This window comes from Vulpes vulpes, chromosome 2 (assembly GCF_048418805.1).
Source record: "Vulpes vulpes isolate BD-2025 chromosome 2, VulVul3, whole genome shotgun sequence".
NCBI lineage: Eukaryota > Metazoa > Chordata > Mammalia > Carnivora > Canidae > Vulpes > Vulpes vulpes.
In genome coordinates, this window is record NC_132781.1 from 31,013,737 (window position 1) to 31,025,745 (window position 12,009).

A 12,009-nucleotide genomic window follows, 5' to 3' on the forward strand; every position below is an offset into this window, starting at 1 on the left:
TACCAGTATGCTAAGGGTAGTTAGTTGAGCCTGTTACTTTGCTCACATGAGTGACTATACTCCTTCTCCATAGCCAGAACTCTTAGGTAATTCTTTTACCTTGGTTATAGCTCTAAAATCTGCTTTCCTCTAGATTGCATGCCTGTTTTTCTCCACAGCAGAGCTTTTCCACCCCTGCTGCACATCAGAATTGCCAGAGGAGCTCTGAAAATGCCCCACATCCGGGCTGAACCCCAAACCACCGATCTCAGAGCCTCTGGGGTAGAACCCACATAAGACAGAGATAAAGAGAGTACAGTGAGAGCATGAGCCCTGGATCCTGGGTATTCAGGAAGTGGGGAGAAGAAGTGGTGAGGAAGGAGACCAATAAAGGAGCTGGGGACCTGTGCTCTGGTTGGGAGGGGGTCCAATTCTGTGGCTCTGGCTGCAAATGTCTGGTATCTCTTAGATGCAAAGGACCCTGTTCCATTACCACTTTCTGTACATGTTGCCACCAGACTTGAAATCCACTAACATTAAGGCTGAAGTGACCACTGTCTGAGAGGGCCAAGGAGAGGAGGAACGAACAGTAAAAGGCAGTGAACACTTAGAGGAGGGTGTGAAAATAGGGAAGAAAGGCAGTAAGGAAAGTGACTCCTGGGTTCTAACCTATCTTTGACTATGGCCATTTGATTCAATGATTGTCTTCTGTGCCAAACCCTCACTGATGTTGTTTTACTGGAGACAGCTGGTTACAGCTGATAGTTTGTGTCACCTAAATTCTTGAGATTGAAGCTATGGATCATACTAGGAAGAGCATTTGTGCCTTTGGGTACAGAGAGGGTAGAGAAGGTAGGAATCAAATCCAGCTGTTCTCAGACTTCCTGCTTTGGGGTCACAGCACAGCTCCAAACTCCTGGGATGTAGCATTCAGCTCTCTCTGCCAGTGCTGTCAACCTGACATAGATATTTGCCCCAGAAAAAGACACATACTGTGCCCTTTAGGTTCAGGCAGTGTGGAAGGGGATACTCTTTTTGACTTGTAAAAAGAAAAGAGTACATTTCCACCATTTCCTTGGTCCCCCAAAGAAGTCAAAATTAATCATATAAATTTAGAAGTGGCTAATTTGTAATGGAAACATAATCTCTATGTTACCCCAGTGAAAAAGTAGTCTGTTTACAAACCAAGAAGGTCAGTGTGGTAAGTGTAACCCAATCATGATTTGTAATGGGTCAACTTTTCACTGGACTGTTGTGTATCACATAGCTTTTACGCAAGCTTGTTAAATGTTAGACATTCAAGACAATGAAGTCTAAAATATTTGAGTACTTTGGTTATATGTTCTCATTACTGGTTAAGCCACTATGCTCTAATAATAGGAATCTATGTAAGAACTGTAAATTCACTATGGAGAAAAATTAGGAGATGATAATTCTGCCTAAAGAAAGAATGTGTCATGAGCTGAGACCTGCCCAAAGAGTAGCTATTCCCATCCTGAATTCCTTCATTGTCCAGCTATGTAAATCACCAGAGCCAGGGTTAGTCTGGGAACATCCTGGTAGGGCTTAGAAAAGATTAATGAAAGCATTTCCAAAGACTCCAATCAAGCCATTTTATTGGGGAGCAGAGAAGTATTGATTTTAATCCGTTATTTGTGAGTTGAAAAGAAATACTATTTGCAAATGACAAAATAAGAAAAATGTGCTATTTCTCTTAGTCTCTCAAAATCTGGGCATTTTTCTATTAGCAGACTTTCAAGCCTTTCCTCCTATAGTTCTCTCACCTTATTAAAGGTGAATTTAATGAGGTTTGCTTTTTCATGGTGGAGAGGCATTTGTGGCTGAGAACTTGGAGTTAAAAGTAGAAGCCAAGGAAGTGCACTTTCTGAAGGTTTAAGAATGGTAGGAAGAAGAGAGCAGAAAATGCAGCCAGCCTCCCTTGACTGCCACTCGCCCATACTTTGCTTTTCTTGATGGATAGTTTGGACGGATGGACATGCAATTATCAATTAATATAAACATCGTAATTGTTTAAAAATAATATGTAACACATATCAAGCGTCAACTATGAACCAGACACATTATATATTATACATAAAAATTTTAATAATAACTCTACAGAGTATTTGATATCATCCCTACTTTACAGATACAAAATTAAGCTCAAAGACATAATTAGCTACCTAAGACCACATGTGTAGAAAGTGACAAATCAAGAATTCAATCCTACAATTAGTTCTTTTGCCAAACCAATATTTTCTTCTAAGATTATGAAGAGTCACTGAAGTGAGTCAAGTCAGAATGTGTTTTTGTAATCATTTGTTCACTCACTCACTCATTCATTCATTCAAGTGAGGCCCATATTACCCAACCACATACTGATTAACATTGTAGACTTTGAGGTCAAGTCCCAAATATGCCACTTGCTATCTTGGTGACTTGGTCAACTCACTTAACCTTGGGTTCCTGATTTATGAATAGGAGATTGTGATGGGTTATTCAAAGGGCTCTTGTAGATTGAATAACTTCTAGCCCTTGGTTTGGTGCCTGCATATTTTAAACACCCACTAGCTTTATCTTGATGGATGGTAATGATGAGGATGATGATAATGTGGTGGTTCTGGAGGTAGAGATGCCATTTCTGTGCTAGAGACAGTTGACACTAAAAGGCTGTGATAAGCCCTTTGAGTCCTGGAGCAAATAAAGACCTTCAGGATTCATCTGTTCCCTCCTTCTGGCTGCAGATGGAGCTGCAAACCCCAGGGCTATATTAATATGACATGCTACACAACTAATTTATTCACTGGCCCTTAAACATTAACAGTTTGTCTCTTGCTCATGACTCTGGAAAAAGAGGGTAAATCCCACAGCTCAGGGCCTGCAGACACCCAGATGACATGGTGGGAGCATTTTCCAACAGTGTGTAAAACCCTCCACTTCGACTCTGAGCTTCTCTCCTGAGAAGCATTCATCTGATGCCCTCTTGAGAAATCTTGCCAATTACTCACAGTCACCAACCCTCCGGGCCATAAGCAAATGAGGACATGAGGACTATCCAGAGGACTCCCTCCCTACCAACCTTCATCCAGATGTTTGGCACTGTGGAAACAGACACAGCCACAGTTTCCTTTAGACAATTTAAGGAATTAATATTGAAGGATGTGTCACCCTAGAAAACAGGTTGCCATAGGTTTTCTCAGGCAGCATTTGGAGCTCCAGGAGAGGACTTTGGAATCAAAAGGGAAAGAAACATGTACAGGTTATCCCACCTGTCTTTTTGCCTCCAACACACCCCCACCCCTTCCAAGACCACTTTGTCAGCTGCTTGCCCTGTCCCTCTTCTAATGCCATCCTGGAAAACTCACCACAATTCCTGAACCTAAGATGTGAAAAAATCTTGACACTGCCACCAGCTTCTGTAGCACATTGATGCTGCTGCTGCTAAAGTTCTCTTCTGGAAGTCTAGAATTTTAGCCAGAGTAAGAAGAGCCATAGGAGGGCTTACAAATTTAACTCCTTCTTGCCTCTGTGTTGATTTGGGCATGATGATTTTATTAAAAATGATACAGTGTGTTTATTTTCCATGAAACCTGCAACTCACAGTTCAAATGGGATTTAGATGGCTTTATCTGACAGGTGAACTTTGAGGAACTTTCATGACCCATGGTCCAAACTAGAAACAATAATGCCTTCTATGGCTTAAATATATTTTAAAGATAATATTAGGCTGTAGACATTAAAATAATAACATTAATAAATGATTATCATCATGCTATTTTTCCCCTCTAAATTGGCTCCATTTTGCTTTCACATTCCCACAGCGTGTAAGGATTTTGTTTAGAGTTCCATGTCAAGAAGAACCCCATGTGCTTTCTATGTGGAGCCTGCCCACCATGGGGCAGGATCTGGAATAAACAGCTGGTGGAGAGAGAAGACCTCAGAATGTACACAAATGATCTGGTCCACCACAGCTACTACTACTGGTCTCTTTATTCATAAAATGGTAGGCACGTTCCTTTGCCCTGATGAAAGTTCCAAAGTATTAGAGATACAGTCACTGCACAGAGAAGTAGAAAGAATATCATCTATGATTTGTTGGGCACTTATTAAATCTAGACAATTATGTGGAGTTTCTTATGTAAGCTTCCACAACAGCTCTGTAGTGTCATTTTTATTATCACCCACCATTTCTGAGGGGGTAAAGATACAGCCAGGTTCAGTAACAGGCCTAAAATCCCACTCCCGAATGGTGGAGTCAGTATTCTGATGCACATCACGGAGCCTCATTTTTAATCACTGTTGAGCCTCAGCGGGACTCGAGGAGTCAGATGTTTTCTATCCTTGTTCCAGTTCTGTCACCAACTCTTGGACTTTTGTTTCTTCCTCTGTTAAATGAGAAGGTTGAAGTAAGTAAGTATTCCCAGTATAATTTATACCATTGAGAAGGCTGGAGTAAGTATTCCAGGTATAATTTATACCATTGAGATTCAGGGAAGGAAGACAAAAAGGATAAAAAAAAAAAAAAGAGTGAAGTCCCCTGACATCTGTTATTATAGACAAGAGAGAAAACGAGATGGTAATAATTTGCCCCTCTAGTTTGTCAATGAGCATGATGACACTGGTTCAATGACCTTAACTAGACTTTAAGTCGGACTAGCTAAAGAAGACTGTATCCTGTGTGTTCCCAGTTAATGCTTGTGGCAGATACATACACTGTTTGATTCTCTCCTTTTTCTCAGCTTGTGAATCCTTTTTTAGTGCCATCCTGCCAGGTATACTTATAAGGATCCAAAAGATTTGTGTGTGCTCACATACATACACACACACACACCGTTCAAATTACTTAAAGGAAGTAACTTACTCACAGATGCAATTTAGCTGATTATGTGCAATTATGAGCATACATCTGCCATCCAAACAGAGCACTGCACTGGGTTTTGTGTGAGGGTTGCCAAAAATAGATTCGTCTAAACCATGGTGGCCCAAGAATTATCATACCAAATTTTAACTTTTGAGTATTCAACTTCCCCAGTGTGACTTCCTGTTTTGCAGAAAAGAGCTTGAAGAAATAATTTTAAGAGAAGGTTCATACTCATTTCTGTTCACCAAGTGGCTCGTTCAAAACAACATTTTAATGATTTAAGTGTAAATGAATCAGAAGCATATGGATTAGATTTCCCTTAAAATACACAAGGATTTTTAAATGAGGGAGAGTGGAATGAAGAAATTTCCCCAAATTTAGTGCTCTTTGGAATCGCCTTTTCTAATGTTATTAAAAATTGGTGGTGGTGGTGGTAGGGTGGGGCTAGGGTGCTGATTCACTTTGAACTACATTTGGCAAATGCAGGGGGTGGGGTGGGGGGAAGGTTCCTAACATCCTCTTTAAAAGGGGACCATACTTCTCCTTGGGCATGGACTAATTCATCCCAACCAGCATTTTTGATGAGTTAAGTGTAAATGAATCAGTAACATACGGATTGCATTTGAAATACACATGGGATTAAAAAATGAAGGAAAAAGTGCTTGGTAAAGTATGTCTGGGGTTTTGCCAAACCCATAATGTTTAAAAAAAAGAAATAAGTTTGAAACAATTGATGAATCCCTCCCAGGCTTTGCCAACCTCACCGGGAGAAGTCGGTGCAAGACTGTTTGTATGACTTTTCCAGCCCCCTCCCTCCTAAACAATACTATGGAATAGCCAAGATCCAGCCTCACCTGTCTGGTGCCTGGGTCACTTCCTAATTGTAAGCCTCCATCCTAAAGAGGATTTCTCCCTGAGTAGGAGAGAAAGCAAACTCATTCCCTTCTTGTGAGAGCATGCGGATACAGTACATTTGGCTCTTCAGAGAATATGTACATTTGGCTTTCCTAGGTAAACATAAAAGATAATTGGACAGATATTGGAATCCGTCCCTAACTGGGATCTGCATTTTGTGTTTACTTTTCGGCACCTGAATAAATGTGGTGGCCTGGTACTCCGTGTCCTGCACAGAGCCCCCCTAAACCAGTGCTTCCCCACTTTTCACCTCCAGGGAACTTGTAATCTTCTTCCCTCCCAGATTCCGTATTTTAAATGATAAGGTCTATATACCGGATACAATTATTGAGAAATGACTTTCTTCTTCTGTTATTAAACAAAAACTGCCATTGTAAGAAAACCAACATAAACATATTGAGCTGATAGAATTTGAGTTAAAAGAAATACATTTGAGTTCTCCCTTGCGTCCAAACCCAGTTAGCTCTACAACTCCAGTGAGTGTTTCCAACATGTTGGGAATATCTCAGAGAAGCTCATTTCTCTCCCTGTTTGGGTTGCCAAGGGACCAGGATCCAAGATAGGGAATTATTAGTCTAATGAATCTGACAGGCATTTCAAGGTGGTGAGATTTCCAAAACAGCTCCAGTGGAACACTCTAGATCTAAGTCCTCCCAAGAACCCTACTATTATATTAATACATCTTTCCCTAATACTAGGCAGGTCAAAAGACTTGGTAGTTCTGAGAATTGCTTCAGAGAGAGGCTGATGAGGTCTGGTGGAGCCACTGTCTCCCCAACAGAGTTTGATTTCTTAGGGTGGCCACAAGCCTCTCCCCTTTGCTCTGGAGGAATTCTGCTCCTCATTTGGGGCCTGAAGTCATCCGGCCGGCCCCATTTAAGACCTCTGCAGAGACTGCAATGGTTTCAGTATGTCGAAGCCACCCAAACACCTATTTTATTTTCAAGAAAATTAAGTGTGTGTCGTCAGCGATCGTTGAAGAGCTTAAGGGAAAATTGATTTTATTATTTCCCTGCTCTGTTTTTGAGGGTGGGATGGGGGAGTAGAGTGGGAGGGAGTGATTATTTGAAGATCTATGTAAAAATTCAAAAGTTAAATCTTTTCTCTTCGGGACTTGGGCAAACATATTCCTGCGTTGTTTTTATTGGAGTAGGTGGGAAGGCAGTTCTTTTTTGTAACATTTGAAATTAAGCTTGATCTCCCGATTCCCATGAAGCAGACATAGCCTTGGCAGATGCCTCAGGAGACCGATCATCTTGAGACAGCCGTGGAAACAGTTTGACATTAATGAAAATGTGCAAATGAGATCATAAACTAGGATGGAAGAACCATTTCAAAACAACCTGCGACCTTTTTTGTTTTCTTCCTGACACACCCCCACATGGAACAGTAACACAGATTGTTCAGAGAAAGGAGCTGCCATGGATTAGCTGTTGTAGGAAAAAGGAGATTGCCCCCTTTTGCCCAGGATTCTTTCCTGTTGTCAAGCACCAGAGTTAAGGTGCCGTTGTAACAATAAGCTGCTCTAAGAAATGAATCATATCTGTGCTTATGTACATTTAGTGCTCAAATGACCAAACCTCAGCAGAAAGGCCGAGTCATGGGAACATGCACATATACTTAATTTTATTTCAGGAAAGCAATCAAAGCCAGCACTGAGGCCTCACAGTGGGGCCCACTCAGAAACAAGACAGACAGGTTCACAGGCCATTGCCCAGGAGCCTCTGAAGGGCTGACATAAGATCGATTGGCCATCCTGGGCCATTTACCAAACAGTTTACATAGACGGCCCAGGCAGTGGATTTAAATTAAATGAAAACTATTGGGAGAATTCCCTATAAAGTGGACTTGATCTATATTAGGGAACAGGCTAATTATAGGGATTGGCATATATGGAATCAAAGTGAAACACTATATGGGACTAGAGAGTGGTGGTCTTTTATACCAGGGTGGTCTGAAACCGGGATTTAATGTATGTACAATATACAAACATTTTTGACAGACCATTAACACCTATAATCTTGTAAATATTTGCAATTTTCTAGATCATAAATATAGCTGCATAAGCAGTTCTTTCAGAACATCATTTATACACCATTAAAGGTTAATTTACAAGTTAGTACCTTATAGAAAGAAGATATGTGGGCTTTATGCTAACTTTCTGTAAAGGGAGACTGGTGTCTCCAAAAGCAATTTGTAGCTCTCCTGTGGGTCTGACTGGGGTCCTATTCAAAGCACTATTTGAATTCTTTTCATCAGCTCATGTTCACAGCAAACTTAATCTTCTGTTTTGGGGGGAAAAAAAACAGAGGGGAGAGAAAGATCTGAGGTCTTCAGGCTGTACTTCCAAGCATCCAACTGTTTATTTGAATAGTCTCTCTTGACACCATTCTCATTTGTCACAGTCCCTCTGATACCTGCTGTTGTACCTTAGCCTCCATCCTGAAGGACTGCCAGCGGTTCTAAACTTAAAGACTCCTCGGTGGGACCAACCAACAATGCAAGTCTGACCTCTGAGGCTGCCATTGTGTGACATTTCACTTTGTCAAAAGATCAAAGAGGAGAGAAGGAAGAAAGGAGGAGGGGAAATGGTTTGTGAGGACTTCCCCGACCCTGCATCCAGCCCAGGCAATACTGGAGTCTCACTAAAGATGGTGAGAGGGACCTAGGCTCCTCCAGGAGCGAGCCACAAATTATAGCAATGGAAAGAGGCCAGGGCACGCCAGGAGAAGAGCATCTCCTCTGTGGGAGGGTTGGTACATGTAGGTCAGATCCATGAGGAGAAAGCCACAGAGTGAGGTCAAGTGACCACAGTGGATTTGTGTTGTCTGTAAGGAAGCTGAGCTGTGTAACTTATTCAGTGTGTGGAAACTCTTTCCCTCTGCAGAAGGATTCCATCGGTATCACTGCCCTTTTCCTGAAACTTGAATAGCTGGGGCTGCTGGCTGCACACCTGCCTGACCTGACTCAGGTATTTTTCAGAGCCTCTTCTGCCCCTCAGACCTCCCAAATTTAGAGGAATCTTGGAATTTTCCTATAACTCTGGTTGTCAGGAGCGCATTAAGACACCAGAAGTAAATTTTTAAAGTTTTCAGTCTAGGGGTATCTGGGCAGCTCAGTCTGTTAAGCATCCGACTCTTGGTTTTGGCTCAGGTTGTGATCTCAGGGCTGTGAGACCAATCCCTGAGTCTGGCTCCATGCTTAATGGGAAGTTGATATTCTTTCCCCCTCCCCCTCTGCCCTTCCACTCCTGCACTCAATCTCTCTCTCTCTCTCTCTCTCAAATACATTTTTTAAATAAATAAAAAATAAAAGTTTACAGTCTACATACACACTCCTCCATTCTTTTTCTGTTGATTTGGGGAAATTTCCCAAGCATGTCCAATCTCTCTTGCATGCTCCTGCCACAATGAAGTCAACCCATTGTCAAAATAGCAAGACAGCTCTCTCCCACACTTGCAACCCTCAGCATAGTGTGACAAAAAGAACTTGGGACTGGGTGTCTCAAGGTTCAGACCCTAACCTTTGCCATGCCACTCTCTGACCTTAGAGAAATGACAGTCCACTTGGGCTTCAGTTGTCTCATTTGTAAGTGACTACACTGGGCACGTAACGAGATAGCCTCAAAATTCCTTTCCATGACTCAGAGTCTGTTTTCTGTGGTTCCTCTTGTTTGGAACCTGTCAAATGTATTTAGTACCCTCCTCTCCCCACTGCAAAGACATTGTCTCTAGGAGTAAACAGCATTGCCTTCCTCAGAGCCCTCCCCCTAGTCTTCAAGCTCTGGCCTTCTCATCAAGTACTTCTGAGCACTTTTTCTATGATGCTCCCATCAAACTGTAGGTGCTCTGAGCAGCTTCTATTGCCTCTTTCTCTGCTCTGCATCTACATTTCCATGCTAGTTTAATATTACCTTTAAAAAAAAAAAGATTTTTTATTTGAGGGGGGGAAGGGCAGCAAGAGAGGGAGAATCCCAAGCAGACTCCCTTCTGAGCATGGAGCCCAATACAGGCCTCAATCTTACACCCCAGAGATCATGACCTGAGCCAAAACCAAGAGTCAGAAGCTCAACCAAGTGAGCCACCCAGGCTAGGCACTCCTAATATTATTTTTTTTAATAATAAATGTTGATGTAGCTCATGGGTTTTATGGGAATTAAGTATTTCCAGAAATTTTTAGAAGAAACCCAAGATTTGAGCAAATGGAGCAAATGGTGCAATACGTAATAAAGTGGGAGGTTTTAAAGGCTGTGGCCAGGGGTTTAGAGAACCTGACTTAGGACCATCACAGCCTGGAGGCCAAATGTAGGACTGTATACAAAAAGTAACCAATCAAAGTACATAGTATGTGATGAGGGAGGGACTCAAAAATAGGTGTGACCATGAGGAGTGTCAAGTTATTGGCTTTTCACTATGGAACCCTTAAAATCAGTAATTTGGTTTTCTTGACATTTTTCAGTTGTGCTTGAGGCATTTGTAAATAACACTAGTTATCTGAGTGTTGGGGTTCTCTTCCATTTGGAAGTATAATAATTTTGAACCTTGGACTATGAATTCCTTCAGTTTTTGATTTAGGGCTTCAGAGCTAGGTCTCATTATACCAGCACTATCTTAGACCATCTACTCTGTGAGAATTTTACCCACATTTGAATCTAATTCTGTGGTCTCTAAAGTACCTGCTTGCTGATCATCATGAGTCTAAATGCTTCTTTCACCTGAGCACTCCCCACCCCATCTTCAAAATAGCCCTGCTCTATGTAGATACCTTCCAATCAGAACCCAATTCTCAACTTTCTCCATTAGTTAACTAAGCCAATAATCTACTCTGTGCACACTGGTGGCATCCATTGGATTGATTTGTTAGCTGCTCTATCTATATCCTAAAGCCCTATCTATCCTGTATGAATTGAGATCACCTAAGTAATGTATCAGACTGCATGCCCTTGGTTCACTGTAGATATTCCTACAAACAACTGATTATCCTTGGTTTTTGTTGAATGTTAATAGAAGAAATGGCCATATGGGGGATATTCCTGCATCTTTGGCAAATTTGCTGTTGAAGACCATCCATTGTGTTATTCAATACTCCCTATATAAAGAGCTGTGTGATGAATTTGTTCTGAGATTTCAGTACTAAAAAGAAAATTTTTCTGTGCCCCTCCCAGTTAACTATTTTGCTTGAATTTTAGAGGTAATTAAAGTCATGAAACTCGAGTATTAGAGGGATGTTCCTTAATTTAGGAAAGGGATTCATGATTCCCTCTACTTTCTGCTTTGCTTATAAAGGAGTTCAGAGCCTTGCCTTCCATGAAGTTGTCATCACTTCCCTTGTCCTGGTTTCTGAGCTGGTCCAACACTCTCCTTTTCCTCTCCTCTTTTCAACACCCAGTTCTTGGTCTCCTAGCCATGTAGTCCTTGCTCTGGTCACCTCTATCTCCAATGCTTTGTGGAAGGAAGAGAGGTTAAAATAATATGTTACTTTCTCCAAACAATATGTTGCTTTGCAGGGGACCTCCGGGGAAAGGACACTTTAACCAAAGGCCTATCGAAAAATGTACTTATAAGAGTCTCCTCCAAACAAAAGAAAACAAAACAAAGAGTTCTTTGAACCAAAAGGTTAAGAAATATTATATGCTCCGACTGCCTCTTGGGGGTCCTCAAAGAATATTAGCAGAATTAAATCTGAAAAGTCCTAAAGTAAAGAAAATAAATATATTTGAATACACAGTCTATTTACATGTGAACTCAAAATAATACGTTTTAAGAACAATTCACTTAATCTAAAGAGTGGATTCTGCTGATGGATCTTTTAGGGACTGGGGCCAATGAGTAGAGGTGACACAGGGTCAACTGGAGGGATGACTTGTTCTGCTTCTTGGAGAAGACCAGAGATAACTGCCCACTCTCCTTCATGACTCAGCACCCAAGCCTAGGAAGCCTAGCCTCCTTCCCAGATACTGAGGCCTTTCAAACACCACTGGCTTCCACAAATGTTCCACTTATCTCCATCAACCCACATAGCTTCCCCACCCAATGTTCACAGAGCTTTAGAGCTCCTTACCAGCTGTATTCAACTTTTTTGAATAAAAGCAACAGGAACCCTTTTGGAGAAAAAGAATTTATTGGCTCCTGTAACTGGAAGTCCAAGGGTAGACATAAAGCATGGCTGAATCCAGGGACTTCAATTAAGTCACTATGTTTGCTTCTTTCTCCTTCTCTTGGCTCTACTCATGACTGCCCATTGACATCATTCTT

The 12,009-nt window shown here is 41.5% G+C and overlaps 1 protein-coding gene across 4 annotated transcripts in view; it reads left to right on the forward strand.

Moving 5' to 3' along the window:
* The window catches only part of ANKFN1 (ankyrin repeat and fibronectin type III domain containing 1), a 450,535-nt gene that overhangs the window by 233,997 nt on the left and 204,529 nt on the right, over positions 1–12,009 (forward strand). Inside the window, exon 1 of one of the 4 annotated variants that reach the window (XM_072747536.1) lies at positions 8,643–8,726. The exons of the other annotated variants lie outside the window; for them this stretch is intronic. The gene's annotated coding sequence lies outside the window, so the exon portion shown is untranslated. Of the gene's footprint in view, positions 1–8,642; positions 8,727–12,009 lie in introns of those variants that run through there. 4 annotated transcript variants of the gene reach the window in all.